The 14,850-nt window shown below is 49.0% G+C and overlaps 1 non-coding gene across 1 annotated transcript; it reads left to right on the top strand.

The window, feature by feature from the left end:
* The first annotated feature begins 223 nt into the window (after window positions 1-223).
* On the top strand, window positions 224-377 carry LOC146822244 (5.8S ribosomal RNA). The gene has a single exon (XR_014965423.1). It is a non-coding gene; the product is annotated as a 5.8S ribosomal RNA (ribosomal RNA).
* The last annotated feature ends 14,473 nt before the right edge of the window (window positions 378-14,850 follow it).

Consider the following 14,850-nt stretch of genomic DNA (forward strand, 5'->3'; position numbering starts at 1 on the left):
CCGACCAGAGTGGAAGGGGTCGGGTGGTGCCAGGCCCTTGGACGCTGCTGCCCGGCTGGTCTGTAGGCCCTGTGTGCCATGCCATCACCCCTCTCCACCCAGCGCATTTCTGGTGCAATCTGACTCCCAGAGGGGAAGCCTTGAATGGGGTACCCGGGCCGTCTCACCGTGCGGGCGGTGCACAGACTTCCTCCTGCCTCTCCTGTACCTGCAGGATGCCTGTGACTCTTAGCGGTGGATCACTCGGTTCGCGCGTCGATGAAGAACGAAGCTAGCTGCGAGAAATAGTGTGAATTGCAGGACACATTGATCATCAACACTTCAAGCGCAACTTGCGGCCCCGGGTTCCTCCCGGGGCTACGCCTGTCTGAGGGTCGCTCGATCGTCAATCGCCCCGGGCTTACCCGGGACATGGCTAGGGCTGCCGCAGGGTTACCTCCGCTTCCTTTCATCCCCCCACAAGGTCAGAACCCTGATTGCCCTTGGCAGGGTCCCTCACCGGGTCTTGCCACATTGGTATGCCGCCGGCACGCCTAGCCCTGCTTCCCCGCCTCGACAGGGAGGGCCAGTGACTGGTCCTCCTCGGGCCCATCCTGGGGCACCTGGCTGCGTGCCGCACGTCTCTCTCTGTGGTGTCACACCAGCTGCCTGCGTGCACATACCTCGGGCGCCCACCTCCAGATCCAATCCGGGAAAAAGGGCAGGGGCCTGACCATACCCGGCGGCTCCCCCGACGCTTCAGTGGTTTTTTCCGACTACGAACTAAGATCAGATGTAGCGACCTGCTGAATTTAAACATGTAAGGGCGAGTGAAGAGAGAAGAGCCCAGCGCTGAATTCCCGCCCAGTTGTGGGTGCGGGAATTGTGGCATACAAAAGACCTACTCCCCGGCATCGCTCAGGGGGCCAAAGTCCCTCTGATCGAGGCTCACCCCGCAGACGGTGTTAGGCTGGTAGCGGCCCCCGGCACGCTGGGATCAGGTCTTCTGGGAGTCGGGTTGCTTAGGAATGCAGCCCAAAGGGGGTGGTGAACTCCATATAAGGCTAATACGGCGCATGACCAATAGCCAACAAGTAACATAAGGGAAAGTTGAAAAGAACTTTGAAGAGAGAGGGGGTGAAACCGCCGAGACGTAAGCAGGTGGGGTACATGCAGTCCGCCCGGAGGATTCAACACGCATTTCCTCCACAGCAGTGCACCGCCCCCGGCTCCGGTTCAGCTGGGAAGGCTTCAGGGTGGCAGGTGGAGGGTGTTATAGCCCCCCTGGCAGTAGCTATGCCGTGTCCTCGGGGTTGAGGGAGATTTGACCGCCTCCATGCCCTCCCGCAGGCACCCGCTCACGACCACCCCTCAGGGCGTGCTGGGGCAGGGAAGGGGGGATGGGGCCCCCTGCTCCCAGCACAACTGTTGACTGTGGTGGACTGTGCACAGTGCGCTCTGAACACATCGTGCCCCCGGGCGGGGAGGCCCCTGCTGGGTGCCAGGGGTCTGCGGCAATGTTGGTTACCCACCCAACCCATCTTGAAACAAGGACCAAGGGGTCTATAATGTGCGCGAGTCGGAGGGCCGAGCAAAACCCTGTGGCGCAACGAAGGGGAATGGATGAACGAGATTCCCACTGTCCCTATCTACTATCCACTGAAACCACAGCCAATGGAAAGGGCTTAGGTCACTTTTTGATTCTTCAATGTCGGCTCCTTCTATCATTGTGAAGCAGAATTCACCAAACGTTGGATTGTTCACCCACTAATAGGGAACATGAGCTGGGTTTAGACCGTCATGAGACAGGTTAGTTTTACCCTACTGATGATGTGTTGTTGCAATAGTAATCCTGCTCAGTATGAGAAGAACCACAGGTGCAGACATTTGGTTTATGTGCTTGGATGAGGAGCCAATGGGGTGAAACTGCCATCTGTGGGATTATGACTGAATGCCTCTAAATCCGAATCCCCCCTAAACCGTAATTATACCGCAGTGCCATAGAGCCTCGGTTGGCCTGGGATAGCCGGCCTCTTTCGGGGGGTCAGGTGCGTAGAGCTGCTCGCTTGGGGACCAGAGCGCGGATGGAAGGGGGTGCCTCTATTGCCCTTAGTGCACCGTATGTTCGTGGGGTACCCAGTGCAAAATCATTCGTAGACAACCTGTTTCTGGGACAGTCGAGCAGCTACCTCGCTGCAACCTATTTAAAGTCATCCTCTGAGCCATGCTTTTGTCTTTCTGTGCGTGGGTGCCTGTGTATGCCCTCCTCCACCCCACCCGGGCTCTTTCTGACTTTTGTCCTTCCCCAGGGTTCTGTCAGCCCAGTGGGGGCTTAATAGCCGAGAAAAATGGGCTCCCCGGGTGGGCCAGTGGGGAGAGGACATGGCCTGGGCTTAAACCTCATTGGTTTATGCCCACCGGGCTCTAGGGAAGGTGGAAGGCACACCCACCCGAGTCACTGCCCTGACGCCCAAGGGTCTGGGTATGGGGGGTGACAGTCAGTAGCAGGGTGGGGTGGCTGCAGAGTGGGGAGGACTGCCTAGCTCCCCGCTGACTCTAGGGCAAGGAGTGGCAGGAGGCCAGTCCTGCGTGAAAGGGGAGCCAAGCTGGAGCTGGAGCCCCTGGAGAGCTTGGAGAAGCCCTGAGCACGGGGCGCCTGGGCCCGTACTGGGTTGGCAGAGACTTGCGGATGTCCCGCGACACCCAGACGGGTCCACCAAGGCCCGTTAAAGCTCTTCCGAGCCTGGCTAGGGTTCAGAAGCTAGGACGGGGCCCAGGGCTTGAGCTCAGTCCGGTGGGCCCCGGGGTGCAGGAGCCCCCATCCTGCAAGCCAGCCAAGGGTCTGGGTGCTGGGTACGGGGGTCCACTGGGGCCCGGAGAAGCTCTCCCCAGCCTGGCAAGGGTTTAGAAGCAGGGCCCAGGGCTTGAGCTCCATCCAGCAGGCCCTGGGGTGCAGGAGCCCCCTATCCTGCAAGCCAGCCGTGGGTCTGGGCACTGGGGACGGGGGGTCCACCGGGGCCCGAGTAGGCTCTCCCCAGCATGGTTTGGGTTCAGAAGCTGGGACTGGGTCCAGGTCTTCAGCTCCTTCTGGCAGGCCACGGGGTGTGGGAGCCCCCCATCCTGCAAGAAAGCCGAGGGTCTGGGCATGGGGCACGAGTGTCCCCGGGGCCCAGAGAGGCTCTCCCCGGCCTGGCTAGGGTTCAAAAGCTGGGACCTGGCACGGGGCTTGCCCACTGTCCGGCGGGCACCGGGGTGCAGGAGCCCCCGGTCCCCATCCGAGGGTCCAGGCACTGGGGACAGGGGTATATTTGTGCTGACTGGGTTCAGAAGCAGGGACCGGGCCAAGGGTGACTAGCTCACTCCGCTCCACTGACGGAGCGGAGTTCTCTAACCCACCCCTACTCACGAGTTTATTCCACATCTTCCTAATGTCATTCTGTGTGCACAGGGTATGCCCAACAGCATTCACTCTGTTGACTATCGTCTTCCACAGTGCTACTTTCGGACTGTGAGGAGTATGCTGGACTTGGGCTCCAAAAAGTTAGGGCTCTACTCTCATGATTTCTCCACCATTACTCTTAATTTGGGTTCAGTGAAGAAAGGTTTCTTACGTCCCTTGGTGAAGAAAAAAATGGGAAGTCTGTTTAATTGAAATATGCAAACACAGGATGATGAGATAGGTTCCAAAAATTGTAAACAGGTGATGGAGAATGATAATTGAAAGTATTGAAATAATTTATGTGTGGTAAAAGGTAATGTGCTCGGTGTATATGTGCCTGTTCTGATTTGAATAGCAAAGGACACTGGTCAGGGGTGGGGTGTCTTTTATATAGTGTGAATTGAAGGCATGCCCACTTGTCACAGGACTTCAGTTGTGTGGTATTTAAATCCAGCCAATGGTTAGTGTTCAAATTAGTATTTTCTTTTGGTTCTCGTACCTCGGCAATTGACAGCTTATGCGAGAACCGCCACTGGCTGTGCACCACTGTGAGACCACCAGTGGCAATTTGCACTCGTAATATGCTCAGCGGTCGGAACGCTATCCTGGTGGCATCCGCCACCTCACCGCTGACAATTCACACTGCCGGAGTCTGCTGCAGGAGGTGTGTTTCAGACTGCCCAACTTGTAATATGCAGCTAGCAGTGGAGTGGAGTAGGCGGGCGCCGTTCCCTGGCAGTCGGACCGTCAAACTCGTAATAAGGTCTAGAAGCTGTGACACTCTGGATTATGTCAATTGTCGGCATTGCAATGTTACTCAAAAAAAAGTAATGTGGATAAAGTAGTCATACCTTTATAAACTACACCTAAAACATTTTCTAAATTCACTTCCTGCTGTGAAACCTTTAACAATTCATGATATATTGCATACAAAATCATTTTTTACATGGCTTTCTAGGACCTGACAAAACATCCTGTAAATCCATCTCATCAGAAAGGAGAGCCAAGTGTTCTTTCACCTCATTTAATGTGGAATGTTTGATTCATTTAAGGCATAATTACCCATGTTATATGTCATTACTATACCTGAGTGTTGTGTCTCTGCATAACATGGGTCTGGTCTGTTTATCCTAAACCCCTTTGTGTTGTTCAAAAACGTGCATGACACCCACTAGCATCTAATGGGAACAGTAGCCATCTCTGTGGACTGGAATGTGAAGAATTTACTTACCATTCTTGAGCATGTTGTTTGGTTTATCACTGTGCAATTTGTACATTGCTGCCAATTATCAAAACGTGCAAATGTGGGAATGTTTGGTGTGTTCACGACCTTTATCTTGGCCAGACAGAGGCAGGATGTTTGTTGTACATTTTTGTCCAGAAAAATCATTTGCTTTGGTAGTATACATGCTCTAAACAAAGCTTCATTGCCTTGACATTGCCAGCCTTTAGCTCCCATAACAGATTTTAAGTCAATATTGTCTTCCCAGAAGGTGTACCCTTGTGTGGGCAACTGAGAAATAAAGAGGGTCGAACAAATTAATTTCATGTTGGTTAGCATATTTTTCTTTGCGGTGAAGGGAGAAGGGAGAAGGTGAAGTACTGGGTATTTTAGTCCCAGCGGTGCAGGGGCACACACCCTATGACTTCTGGGTTCACCCTGTTCCGGACCTACAGAAACACAGAGTCTTCTAATTAAAGTACGACAGACCCTCCTTTTGCCCTTACATAGGCAATCACTATACTCATCTTAATCCGAGTCTAGGTCAATGTTCACGAAGTCATGGAGATGTTGCTGTAGCATCATCCTATTACTCAGCTCGTCCCTCGATACAGGTTTCCTTACACATAAGGTAGTACAGAGACCACATATCGCGGGAGCACACTGTATACACAGACAGAACAGGAAAAGAATGGCTAAGATCATTCCAATGACCATCAGAACTTTCCATCCCCAGGCAGATATCAATTCCCAGAACCACCCCACCAGTGACCAATCTCCCTTATCCACGTGTATGGATTCAGATATTTTATGGAGTTTGGAGATGGCTTTATACACTGTTGGAGCATTATCTGGTATGAAAATGCAGCAACTGGATTGGATGACCTTGCATACCCCACCGCGGTCTGCAAGAATAACGTCTAGAACCATGCGGTTCTGCAGAGTCATAAGGCGATCCGCTTGGAGCTCAGCTGTCAGATTACTAAGGGCACCAGCCGTTACATTGACAGTGGATTCAACCACACGAGTCAGCTGTCTCAGGTTCCTACTATTGACCATAGGTCCCCAAAACGGCAGGAAACCCAAGAAGAAGTCTCCTGCTTCTTGACCGGCAGTATCCTCCTTACTAATCACACCTCTCACAACTCTGGTCTTGTGATAGTCAGAGGCAGCAGTAAATGTCGGCGGTAGCAAGTTCGCAATATAACATGTGCCCGAGAAATCAGGGGGCAGCCATGTATATGCTCGGTCATGACAGATGAAATATGTGCCCTTAGCAGCCAAAAATGCAGGGGAAAACTGTGACGGGAAGGTGTACGTTTCAGTACAGTCACTTCTTCCCAGTTGAGCTCTAGGATTCTGACCATTACCCTGTAAGCAGAACCGACCCATGTGGGGTACGACCCAGATTGGAGATGAGATTTTTCGCTGTCTTTCACCCAGACTAATACTATACCCCGTCGTGTTCCATCCTACATAAGGTCTCAACTCTTCTTTGGGAATAGATGAGTATGCATTAATATCCCTACTCATATCGGCCACTCCTTTCATCAAAGCCTTATTATTGGTGATAGGTCTGATGGAACGCGGTTGGCGAGGGGAGTATGTATCTAGAGCATAGAGAAACATGGTTTGGAATGCCCATGACGATCCATTGTAACTGTACGGTAGCACCAGGTAGGGAATACCCTTGTTAATGGTATGGGGCATTAACCCACACACCCAGCAATTGGTCGTATTCATTACTAGTTGGTGCTGGTGCAAGAGCTGGATAAACGAGTTATTTACGAACTCTGATCGTCTGGTCTGTTCGTGCTCAGGCAAAGGGTGAAAAGAGTGAGAGGAGGCAGTAGAAAGAGATATAGGCTGTTGAGTGGGTGCAATGGGCTTTTGAGCGGAGAAAAACACAAATCCTACAATAAACATTATTATGCTACACAGTGTAAAAAGGCACAAAAAGACAAAACATTTACTTTTTACAATTCTGCACATCCTTGCGTTAAAGTTCATTTCCTCAATCGGTCTCTCCATCTTAAAAAACTCCATCCTCTACTCGGGCCACTCGCGGTGGATGAGTTTCTTCTGCTAAAGAGTACGCCTGTCAGTCCAGGGAAACGCCCTAGACCAACCAGAACCGTCGACCTAGCGTCTTCGGCCTGTACCCCAAAGTCTTGGCACCGCGACCCTGCGGCAGAACCCGGATGGTGGTTCGAAAAACAAAAATCAAGAAAGTCCTTCAGATGGGAGAGCAAAAATGTCAAAAGGGAAATAATGAGGAAATCTTTATTTGTCCATGGGCCTAGGTCTCAAATTATAGCGGAGACGGCCAGGTGCTGTTTGGTCTTGAAACAAAAGTTCAGGCTCAGTGGTGTCCAATCGACTTGATGGTGGCACAGCTTTCTGCAGAATATTGTCACTCTCTTGGTCTGAAACTGTGCCTCTTATGCGTGCGTCACTGAATGGTACGAAGCGAGGTACAATGTCTGTCTCTGAGTCGGCGATACCCTCCTTGACCCACTGGTCATATGGCAGAGGCAAGGGGACTACTTTGCAGTGGGTACCATGAATCCAGTGCTTCTTCCCTTTCACTCGCACTGCTGATCTTGTTGAAAGAAGAACAAGATGAGGGCCGATCCAGCGAGGCTCGTCGTTGCTCTTGCGCTGGAAATTTCGGACTAGCACCCACGTACCAGGGTTGATAGGGTGTCCAGGAGGTTCAGAGGCTTGGGGAAGAGTATCATGTACCTGTTGGTGCAAAACACGCAGTTTAACAGTCAAATCATACAGGTAATCGAGCAGTACTGGATGTTCTATTTCGCTAAATTTCGCCGGTCTTGGCACGCCCCATACATTAGCCGGGCGGCCAAAGACGACCTCATAAGGGCTAAGTCCCACTCGTGAGTGTATGGTCATTCTGGTGGACAGGAGTGCTAGGGGCAGAGCGTCAGGCCATTTAAGACCGGTGCTCGCCTGGATTTTAGCCAGCTTGAGCTTTAAGGCTCCATTGTAGCGTTCTACTAATCCAGCTGATTGGGGGTGATTTGCAGCGTGGAACTTCTGCTTTATCCCTAGCCCTTCACATACATTCTTCATCACTTTACCCACAAACTCACTTCCGTTATCACACCACACCATTCTTGGCATCGCAAACCTAGGGAAAAACTCCTTCACAAGGGCTTTGGCTGTGGATAGGGCAGTGTTATCTTTCAGAGGATAAGCCTCAATCCATTTTGAGAAAGCACAAACAACCACCAGTACATATTTCAGGTTGTTGCATCTTTCCATACCATACCAGGGTTATACTTCAAGCATACTATGCAATTCTTGACCACGTTCTCTGCACACTTGGGAATCCCAGCATTCTGCCATACTGGAGCCAACAACTTGCATATACCTTTCGTACTGATATGTGCCATTCCATGTGCCATAGTAACCACTGGAAGCACATATGCATCAGGCAACAACCATCGCCTATGTTCTGTCAGATCAATCCAACAACCATTCTCATCCAACTTACCCATACTTTCTCTCCACTTGCTTAACTCTTCCTCTGTGGCTTCAGCTTGAAGCGACTTCACACTCTCTATTGTGTTCTCACACATTCCCACATCGTTAACCCATCTTGCGGGACCTGCAACATACATTCTAGTCTTCACATTCTGTGCAGTTTCTTTCGCGGTCTCATCAGCAAACGCATTCCCACGTCCAACATCATCTGTGACTTTCCTGTGCGCACTGCATTTCATGATCGCAACTTGCAACGGTAGGGTCAGTGACTCAAGGAGATCATTCACTAACTTGCCATTCTGAATTTTAGCTCCATGCGACGTCAGGAACCCACGCTCCTTCCACAAACGCCCAAAATTATGAGCCACGCCAAAGGCGTACTGGCTATCTGTGTATATGTTCACTCTCATTCCTTCAGACAACACACATGCTCTCGTGAGGGCGATTAATTCTGCTGCTTGGGCCGAATTATGTGGCACTCGTGCAGTTTCCACGACTGTGTGTAAAGTCGTGATAGCATATGCAGCAGTCGTGTCACCATTAGGGAGCTTAAAACAGGACCCATCTACCCATAAAGTGCCATCACACTCAGTCAGGGGAGTATCTTTTAGATCTACTCTCCCTTTCGTCTCTTCTTCTGTTCTGAACAGACAGTCATGTTGCTCAATCTCATCTGAGTCTGCTGGAATTGGCAACAATGTGGCTGGATTCAGCGTATTGCATCTTTTTATGTGTATGTGATTAGCTAACAGTGTAAGTTCGTAGCCCGATAATCGTGCACTAGTCAAGTGTTGTGTCTTAGTTCTATTTAATAATGTGTCTACAGCGTGTGGAACCATGACAATCAATGTGTTGTCCATTACCAAACCAGCAGATTGTCGGATAGACATCGCTGCAGCAGCTGTCGCTCTCAGACAGCTTGGCAATGCCCTTGCTACAGGGTCCAAGGTGGATGAAAAATATGCGCATGGGCGCGGTCTGTCGCCAAAAGGCTGTGTTAACACTGACAACGCACATCCATCTTTCTCGTGAACATACAATGTAAAAGGCTTACTGTAGTCGGGAGTACCCAACACAGGTGCTGAACATAATGCATTACGCAATTCCACAAAACTTTTCTGGCACTCTTCAGACCATGGGATAGGATTCGGTGTGTCTTTACATGTTAAGGCTAACAAAGGTTTTGCCAATAAGGAAAAACTAGGGATCCAATGCCTACAGTATGAGGTGATGCCCAAAAAAGCACGCACTTCTCTCTGTGTTTTTGGCACACTCAACTGTGCAATGGCTTGAATTCTTTCTGGGGTCAGTTTCCTTCCCTCCTTCGATAAGAGATGACCTAAGTAGGTCACTTCTTGTCGACAATATTGCAGCTTAGAGAGAGACACTTTGTGATGGAAAGCGGATAAATGGCGCAACAGTGACAATGTGGCTTCTTTACAGATCTTCTCAGTATCCGCGGCGATCAATAAATCGTCCACGTACTGAATCAGGATAGCGCCACTAGGTAAAACAAGTGCATCAAGCTGCGCTTTCAAAGCCTGACTATATATGGATGGACTCTCACAGTAGCCCTGGGGAGCGCGTTTGAAGCGGAAGCTTCGGCCTCCCAGACTAAACCCAAAAATATCTCTGCTCTCTTCTGCAATTGGGATGCTAAAGAAAGCATTCTTCAAATCGATCACTGAAAACCATGCAGCAGAGGCTGGAATCATCGTTAACAAGGCAGTTATATCGGGGACAACCGGAAACTGTGGCACAACAATCTTATTAACCTCTCTAAGATCAATCACAAATCTGTAAACAGGTGGCTGTGAAGGATCCGTTCGTTTTAAGACAGGTAAAATCGGACTATTGCAAACGTTGCCTCTTGTCTCTTCTATCACACCCTTATTAATCAAGTCGCTGACAATGTCTAACAATGCTTTCTGCCCTTCATTAGAGATCTTGTACTGGGGAATACGTGGCAGTCTGACATTAGCCTTTAGAGTCACCACATATGGCGGTATTTCCAAGAGGCCCACATCATTGGGACCAGTAACCCAAAGGGCATCCGGAAGGGACGACAATTCAGGTGGCATCGTGTTTTTAGACAAATACATTGGGGAAACCACTTTCTTGCCTAATGTGAGTTGTACTCCTGAAGGAGAACAATACAGTGTAGCGTGCAATCTTTTCAACAAATCTAATCCCAGCAAATTCTCACCACAACCTGTTGTCAGGATCAGGGGCGCTTTCAGCTCGCAAGGTCCAACAGAAAGTGACATGGGACTGGAAATCGGGTTCCTAACTGGGGCGCCAGAAAAACCTACTGAAACATTTATATCGCCAGACAAAGGTGCGCCAGGGAGTTTTGAATGCATGATTGAACTCTTTGCAGCACCAGTGTCTAGCAGAAAAGGCTCCGTTACATTTGCTGTAGTCACCTCAACATACGGTCCACTCTGATCCACTGGCACTGAAACAACTCCCTCTCTCTGTCTATGGCTGTCCTAGTAATCGTTATTCTCTGCATCACCGTCCTCTGCATAATAATCATTATTATAATACAGTGCCGTATTACTAGTCGCGTTAGCTTGCTGATCAAAGCTATTGATGGTACTTTGAGGCGGCAGAGGACGCGCGTTCTGGGGAACACTTCCACGCCCTCGGCCTCTAGGAGCTTGCTGACCCCCCCTACCTCTTGCGCCATACATATTACCGTTCCGCTGCATTAATTTAGGGCAACTGTATTTAAAATGACCTTCCTCTTTACAGTATGAACATTGGTTGGGACCTACAGGGACACGTGGTTGGTAACACCCGTTCATTTGCTGGTTTGTCTGAAACTGTTGGGGTTGGTGATAGACACCTTGGGGTTGCCTATAATTATTACCACCTCCACGTGGCGGATAGGCCTGCTGTAAAAGGACCTTTGTCTTTAGTTCCTTCGTTTTCTTCTCCGTTCTATCTTTCTCGTCTTTATCTCTATTTTCATAATACTGTGCAGTAGCCAGTATTTGCGCTGAAGAAGACAGCCCAAGAACTTTCTGAATCTTTTAACTTTTTACACAGGTCAGGAAGTAAATTCTGCACAAACTTATCCACAAATAACCGTTGGCCACCCTCAGTACTCATATCTTGCCCACTGTGGTCAATAAACGTTTCTTCAAACCTAGTGAAGAAGTCTGACACTGTCTCATCTTTCTTCTGCTTGCATGCAGATAACTTGTCCCAATTTACGCGCATCGCAGGCATTATTGTCTTCATATACGTGATGATTCTACCAGGCAATTCAGCTACTAAAGGTTCTGGTTTTGCACCACCAGTTTGTCTAGCATCAGCAGCAACAATGTTAGTCCATGTATCCCCTAGTTCTGCATTGTGATCTACATTACGAATTGATCCCCATAGAGGCTGTGGAACAACATTGCCAAACAACATGTCTATATCGGCCAGATTCATAATGCATGACCCTGCCGTCTGTGACAACTCTTTATAATATCCTGCAGGGTTTTTACGGGGATCAGGCAAGGACTGCTTAAGCGCTAACACCTCAGAGCGCTTCCATGGAACATGCACCCAAACACGCTGGAAATGCGCTGCCACAGCGGGGTTACCACCGACAGCTGCAACCGCTTCCTTCCATACCGGGGGAACTTCTCTCATAGGGTATTGTCGCGCTTTTGCCTTTTTTCCCACAAGGACCTCTTGTTCAAACAATGACTGTTGGCAATCGTCATTCCTTAAGGACAATACAACCGCAACTGCTTTATCTACTTCGCGGTCCACAATTATACCAGTTCCAAAATCGAACCTCACTCTACACAATTCCTGCGGGTTTGGATTTCTACCACTATCCTCCAATTCTTCACAGAGAATTTCGCACATTTTCTCAAACACATATCTCTGTTTAGGGGCATCCCATTGATGGAAAGTGTTGACAACTGATTCCACATCATACAGTGAAGGAAAAACGATCCATCTACGCGCCATGTGATCTATTACCTTTTTCTCATCGGGGTTAGGCAATTGGCTGCGCAACTGCTTACGCTGTACACCAGGAGTTGCACCAGATGACCCAAAGAGAGGAGACATTAATGTAGTAACCACATTAGCTAAGCGCTGTCGCGCTGAAGGAGAAGCTGAGGCGAGAACAGGGGGAAAAACAGAGGGAAGAAAAGAGGATGTAGAGACAGGTACTGGAGTGGTGGAAGGAAGAGTGTTAGGGGAGGCAGTTACTGGATTAGGCAAAGTCGCAGGAAGTGCGGGGGCAGTTGGAAACACAACTGGCGGCGCTTGAGAGGGCTGCGCTACAGGGATAGGAACTGGCTGCAAAGCAACTGGCGGTTGCGGCAAGGCTTGCAGTATATGCACTGGAGGCGGCATATTTACAAGCTGGGGAGGCGCCGTGGCAGTTTGAGCATACGGGGGTGGCGAACTCAACAAATGTGACATCAGGGGATCTTTCTCCTTTTCTTCTGACTCATCCTGCTTAGAATGTGGCAAAGCTGGGTAACATTTGTCAATCCCTAACTTACGCTGCCTGTGCAATTGCTCATTCATTTGCTCCTCTTCATTGTCTTTAAATTGTACAGCTGCTTGCATTACTGACATACCTCTCTCTCTCTTATTCTTTTTCGCTAACTTAATTTCCTTCTGTTTGGCTTCCTTTCGCCATAAGCGGAAAGAGTCAAACATCGCCGGCCGGGCTTTCTTCTTAAACAATTTAATTTCCAAATTATCTAAAATATCGGTATCAAAACTACCATTTTGGGGCCATTTTAAAACACCATCTTTCCTGGTGTAGTGGATCCACACTTCGTTATATGCAATGGGGCCTACGCCATGTTTTACATAGAGCTCATAAGTTGGAGTTCCAACCGGAGGAACCGGACATGATTCCTCTAGCTGGAAATCTTTTCCACAACCCAAACAGAATAATCTACCAAATAGTCCAGAACCAGGCATCTTCGCTCACTAGTCTAGATCCAAACGTCAAAGGATTATCGATTACGATAGCCTCGTGAATACACGAGTCCTCTGGCTTTGGCGTTTGCAAACTCCAAAGTACCAATTCAAATGATCCCGAAGGATACCAAAACAAATGGGAGACGCTCCACTTATACTTAACTGAATATTGCTGATCGATGGCGTCACCAGAAGACTCTCTCGATTGTTTCGCTCTCTCAAACTCGTCAAGGGTCCAAAACAGGTCGATTAATCAGGGCAGCAGTCCTTCGTAGCCGTCGGGACACGGAGAACCTCGCAGAAAAGACTTTCGGACCACGTCGACATGCAGGGGTCGATGAAGTGGCGGCCTTCCTCCGGAATTTCCACACGAAGCTCCTCACGAACCTCTGGCTTGGACTGGTACCGCTGAAATCGTCCCGAGTTGGGCGCCAAACTGAAGTACTGGGTATTTTAGTCCCAGCGGTGCAGGGGCACACACCCTATGATTTCTTGGTTCACCCTGTTCCGGACCTACAGAAACACAGAGTCTTCTGGGTGAAGTCAAAGAATCGTTTATTGGCTGCAGACCAATGACAGGTATCCTAGAAGTACAACAGCGTGTATGTTCTCAGGAGACTGCTGCAAATCATAGGAACGGACTTCTCCTTAAGTACAAAATATCATGCTCCAGGCACACATTCCTTGGTTTACGATATGGTCATATAAAGGTATACATTACAAACGAAAAAGCAGAGTCATGATGACCATCCCACATTCCAGTTCGGCCAGCCAAAATTATTTACACAGTAAGGTTCAGATCCCACGTTTGATGTAAAGAGACCCCCCAATAAACATGAGCATCTCCTGTTTTGGGAAACAAGTCATAAAGCAGGAACAAGCAGGTGTAGAAGAGATTAGCCGGGGGATTGTATAGAATGAAAGGGCTTTATGACGGGTCAAACCCTGATGCTAATCACAGGTGGACGGAGGAAGGGGAGCTCGTGAGACCGGTTTGACCCGGGGGCAGCAGAGCCAGCTGCCCAGGTCACAGAGAAGTCAGAGGGAAAGCCCATGTACTGTGAGGCCCGTATTAACTCCATCATAGCCTATGTGAGGGCAATGACAAGATGGCCACTGCTTCCAAAATGGAACCCGCGTAGTGAAGCTGAATAACGTGTACACAGTGCATTCATAGCTAGAACGATATATAAAGCACTCGTACATGCCGCATTTACCATTTGCGGTTCGCTAATACCAAGATAGACAGGGGTAGGGCCCTGTCCCCTACGCGGTCCCGAATATTAAAGTACGACAAAGGGAGAAGGGAGAAGATTAAAATAATTAGACTCTGTGTTATTAAAACATCGGTGTGAATATTTTGGAACTACCCACAGGTGGTGTAGGGCAATGTTCCTATTATGTGTAATTAAATATTGCACGTGAAGTACTAGTTCTGTGCAAGTAATGGTGTGCATAGTGGTGAAAACAAAAAATTGAATCATAATTAGATGTTCCACTATATATATCTTCTTGTTCAAATACAGTATGTTCTAGCTCATCAAGCATACATTTGACTGTGTGAGTGTCCCAATCATGAGAGATGCTGCCAGGATCAAAAATATCATTCATGGATTTGTTAAATACATACAGGATCTGGAAAGTCTCTGTTAGTCCAAAAGTATCATATGGTACCTTATCCCAAACAATTCCATCAAGTACTGGGACCACTAAAAAGTTCACAAGGGACAGGTCACTTTGCACTTTGTGTGGT

Source organism: Triturus cristatus, chromosome 6 (assembly GCF_964204655.1).
Source record: "Triturus cristatus chromosome 6, aTriCri1.1, whole genome shotgun sequence".
Lineage (NCBI taxonomy): Eukaryota > Metazoa > Chordata > Amphibia > Caudata > Salamandridae > Triturus > Triturus cristatus.